This window comes from Bombyx mandarina, chromosome 11, assembly GCF_030267445.1.
Source record: "Bombyx mandarina strain Sakado chromosome 11, ASM3026744v2".
Taxonomy (NCBI): domain Eukaryota; kingdom Metazoa; phylum Arthropoda; class Insecta; order Lepidoptera; family Bombycidae; genus Bombyx; species Bombyx mandarina.
The window spans coordinates 11,050,914-11,056,361 of record NC_143218.1 but is presented as its reverse complement, the minus strand read 5'-3'; positions in this window follow the sequence as shown (position 1 = coordinate 11,056,361).

Sequence of the window (5,448 nt, the reverse complement as noted above, 5' to 3'; positions counted from 1 at the left end):
AATATATCCTTAAATTAAAAAAAAAATCTAATCATATTACTTAAAAGTTTAGTTGTGTTAGATCAAAACTGGACAAGATTTGGGAGTACCAGGAGTTTTCGGAGTTACCCAAGTCGTGAGTAGTAAAAGTCGATCGAATTTTACAGTTTGGTTTTCCAAGTTTTTCCTATAGGTTAATTCGGTGGGCGTTGCGCGCGCGCTCTATAGCACCGCCTCGCTCCACCATTGGCGCGCTGTGCTGGCCACTGTGACGTCACAGCGCCCGCACCTTATCACAGTGCCTACTGGAACTCGGCCGACCCGAGACATGCCATCTGAACTTCGCACTCGCATGATATATAGAAGGGCATAAATTATCCGACAGCTCTGAATTTCTGTTACGTCCCCTCTAAAGTCATCGCTTGCGATCATTTTACGTTTTATAGTTTTTAAATCGTAATTTTCCGATATTCCAAAACGTAGTTTTACACGTCTTGCATGAGAGGTAGAGCAGCGGTGAATTCATTGACAGCCACAATTAGCTGCTTTTTATTAAGCCTTCCACTTCGCGGCCATTAGCGCGATCCAATTTTGTGGCAACGCACGCTATGAAACCGCTAATTGAGCTATCAAGGTACATACGTAGGTAACGTAGGTACCTCCGACCTGTCGAATTAGTATCACAATGATAACTCTGCGGTACCAACGATACCTACTTACTAATTACATACATTAGTATTACCTCGGATTTCATTATTTTTTAAGTTGAGGCGGGTGATTGAGTTCACGACGTACTTGGTTAACTGGTTACCGGAGCCCGTAGACATCAAAACGTGAATGATTTATTAATTTTTTACTAACTGACCCGGCACTCTTCGTAGTGCCTCAATCGATAAATAAAAGACCTAAACTTTATTTAATTCCAATTTTCATATTTATCTACCTTTTAAACCTTCTCTGGACTTCGACAAATAATTCAAGACCAAAATTAGCCAAATCGGCATTTTTTTTATTGCTTTGATGGATTGACGAGCTCACAGCCCACCTGGTCTTAAGTGGTTACTGGAGCCCATAGACATCTACAACGTAAATGCGCCACCCACCTCGAGATATAAGTTCTAAGGTCTCAGTATAGGTAGTTACAACGGCTACCCCACCCTTCGAACCGAAACGCATTACTGCTTCACGGCGGAAATAGGCGGGGTGATAGTACCTACCCGTGCGGACTCCCAAGAGGTCCTACCACCAGTGATTACGCAAATTATAATTTTGCGGGTTTGGTTTTTATTACACGATGTTATTCCTTCACCGTGGAAGTCAATCGTGAACATTTGTTGAGTACGTATTTCATTAGAAAAATTGGTACCCGCCTGCGGGATTCGAACACCGTTGCATCGCTACATACGAATGCACCGGACGTCTTATCCTTTATCCTTTATCGGCTCAACCGTTCTCGAGTTTTAGCGAGACTAACGAACAGCAATTCATTTTTATATATAGAGATTGACAAGCATATGTCCCACCTGATGGTAAGTGGTTACCGTCGCTCATGGAAGTCAGCTATGCCAGGGGCAGAGCCAAGCCGCTGGCTTAGGTACATGCTTCCACCCAACTTGATACTTGAGGTTTATGTCTTAATTCTTTAGCAATTACGCATATTAATTTTATTGTGAGTTGATTTTTATTACGATGTTATTCATTGATTGTCATAGTCGTTCGTGAGCACGTGCTAAGTGCATTTTTCACTAGAAAAATTTGTACCTGCCTGCAGAATTCGAACAATGACAAAGTCGCTTCGATTGATACGACTAGGTACATTGGGCGTCTTATCCTTTAGGCCACGACGACTTTATATGCAGTATCTATTCATATTTTGTATTAAGTCGAGCTTACTGACCAATAGGTGACGACATTCACGTTGTGAATTCTATCGATTTCGGCAACCTTTGAACATCTGGTGGGCTACGGGGTGATCCATCCGATTGGGCAATTTCAAAAAAATGCTCGCCTGTTTTGCGATACGTGGCAGATTTTGGTGTATACCTAGTAGTTGCAAAGTACGACAGCGCGCCGCCCTTAGTGGTGTGAATGACATATAACATATCTAATGAACATTTTAAAATTTCAAAGAATGTTCCATATTATGTTCGGTGTTTGGGAGTTGTAGATACCGAACAATACTTTTTTCACCACTTCGATAAAGCGGCACGACACGAGAACCCTCTCATCGTGGCCGCCGGTAACTACATTCCCGATCCTGCGGAAAGAATGTAAAGCAGTCGACGTCACTCCAAACACGTCATTTCGGATCGTCCCGATCCACTAACGGTGCTTTTAGGTACCTCAAGCACCGGTCATCGTTCTCGTCGAACCCGTCGCTTGCGACGAAGGGCTCGACGAGTAAATTAATCAGACACAGCCCACTGAGTTTCTCGCCGAATCTTCTCAGTGGGTCGCGTTTCTGATCCGGTGGTAGATTCTGCGAAGCACGGCTCTTGCTAGGGTTCGTGTTAGCAACCTCATCAGGTTTGAGCCCCTACTAGTTAAGGCCACGCTGATATAGCCTCTCAAGGCTATCAGCTTAGGTAGGAAAAAAAAAACTTTTTTCATTGTAATTATATTCTGACGGTACATTTTTTTTCCTTAGTCGGTCTCTTCGTTGTTGAAGGTCGTGTCTAGCTTGGAGTGTGGATCGTTCGATGCACCATGCTTCTCCACATCTTCTTGTATCCTCGGCGGTCTTTATACGAATACTTTAGTTATTGCGGTCACGGTCTTGTGTTCATAGATGCGTTTAAAAATGCTCATTTTAGTTTTAAGCTATTGCATAGCGTGGTCTCATTTTTTATTGTTTTAATATTAAATTATTATTGTCTAATTATAATTGCATATGTTGCTAAAAAATGCTATGCAATACCTTTACCGCGGCAGTCCCCGAGTGCCATACGTGTTTTTATTTTTTTATCGCGGATTAATTTGAGTCCTATGGTCGTGAAGGAATCGCACGGTCGTTGCCCTTTAAATACTCTGACAGTCGTTATAAGGTGCGATATCCCTCACCCCCTCTGGATCTACGGAGGTACTTCGGTTCTCTTTATATTTTGTATGTCTGAGAGTGTTCTGAGGAATTGCTTAAAATGATCCCATCATCACGTTTTTGGCACCGCACCGCCCGTCACCGGAGTAGAGCCATACTACTCATAACCACTGCGTTCATCCATAGTGCGTTTCCAGTGATAATTTCTGCCACGTATTTACCATCCGGCTTTAGAATGAACTCGATTCCACGGTGTTTCCTGAGGGCTATGACATGTTCTTATTTAAACGAGGTTTGCGGGGAGTACTCAGCAGTAGGCAGCGGCTTGGTTGAGCCTCTGGCATTGTTGAGGTCCATGAGCGACGATAACCACACACCATCTGGTGCGCCGTATGCTTATCTGCCTACAAGGGCAATAAAAAAAACAGTTTTTTTATTACCATTTATAATTTTATTCTCGATCTCACATTCCATTTGATTCTTAGAGATTACTGTTGGGTACTACGGGTATATATTATAATATAGAGACAAGCTGATATACCTAAACAAACATACATACATACATACATAAACATAAATACATATATAGAAGTTGCCGTTTTACAATACTGGCCATTTCAAACGTACCTAATTTATGTATGGCTGGCAACAAATCCTAAATTCAAAAGAATGTTTTTGAAAAATAGGTATATATTTATAGAATTATATATTGACTTTCAATCATTTTGTTTTGCGATTAGTGTTTTCTTTTTACTACATTTGTATTTTTATCTTTTTGCGGCGACAGACTTCTACTTTTTCCAAAGTTTGAATACATTTTTGGCAAGAAAACAATTTAATAGCCGAGATGCAGTACGAAATGCCTTTAAAGAGTGTCTGGGTTCTCGTTCATCTGACTTCAACAAGAAGGGCAATGAAAAATTACCTACCACTGCGCTGGCAGAGATGCATCGATACCATAAAAGCATACTTTGAATAATAAAAATAAAAAAATATGATAAATAAATTACTATAACTTTCCATATATTCTTAGTTTTGGTTGTACAAAGTAGGTACCCAATGTTGCATACCGATATCCTCAGATAAATACCCGATCAATGTGGCATCGAGTGATGATAGATAGCCTCGTCACAATTTAAATATTTTAGGGCGGTATGATCCTTTTGATGAGAAACCCTATTTTATGTAAAAAAAACCTTCCTAATTTAATATTTTAATTTTATTTTTAATAACCAGATTTGATTTGGGTTTAAATGATTTAAAAAGACCGATGCGTTGGTCAACGTCAATATATCTGCTTACAGAAATCTAAAAAATGAGACAAAAGAAGTAGAAAGTGTGCGTGATTTTGTCGCCGCACTGTTATTCTACAGGACAAGCTACTAGCAAAGCCTAATGTTACATTATAAAGAGTTTAATTGCATTAATAAGAAGCTGCATTTCATTTAGTTACCTAATTCTTTTTTAGAAAAAAAAAAGAATGTCACCATTTAACTTTCAGATAAGTACTACAATCTTTGAAGTTATACTTCTTTAGGCGCGTTATGAAAAATTGATGAGAGTGAAATTTTACGATGTGCGCGCACCGTGACACAAAATTAACAGAATGAAGTAGCCCACTAAATCGCTCATCACAATAAGATCCGACGTAACTTGGCGAGTCTGAATATAGCCGCAGGTGAACTTTCGCGCATGTACACTCGTAAAAAAAGTGTTATTAGCATTCATTTTTTAGTAATATAAATAACAAAATTATTATTTAATATAATTCATACTAAATATTATTAAATTATTAACGTTAAATATTCATTATTAATTATTTAATATTAAAAAAAAGAAATAAATTTAATAAAAATGAAGTATAACTTCTTACGCGCGTACATAAGTGCACGCACCTTTTTTTTTGAAAGTTAGTTTTAATATCAGGTAATTTATTATAAAAGATGGTTGTTATTAATTCGATTCCTTAAAATAAAAATAATAATACTGAAAAATGCAAATCTCACAAGACTTTTAAATTTTATTTGTTTTAAAAAGTCATCATCATCATTATCCTGCCCTTCTCCCAGTCACCTGGGATAGGCGCAACATGTCTTCTCCTTCCATACTCTTCTATCATATACCATTTCTTCGCTCACTCCCCTCTTACTCCTATTGTCTTTCACGCAATCCATCCATTTCTTCTTAGGTCTACCTCTTCCTCTATATCCTTCCACATTCATAGTTAACATTTTCTTACCAACCTCATTTTCATTTCGTCTCATCACATGTCCATACCATCCCAAGCGCGCACTTCTTAGCTTCTCTGTTACAGGTGCCACTTTCAGGCTTTCTCTAACATATTCATGCATTTGTTTTAAAAAGTATTGGCTATATTTCCTAGGCCTGTTTGATGAAGAAGTGTTAAAAATCTGTTACTGACGTTTGACAGT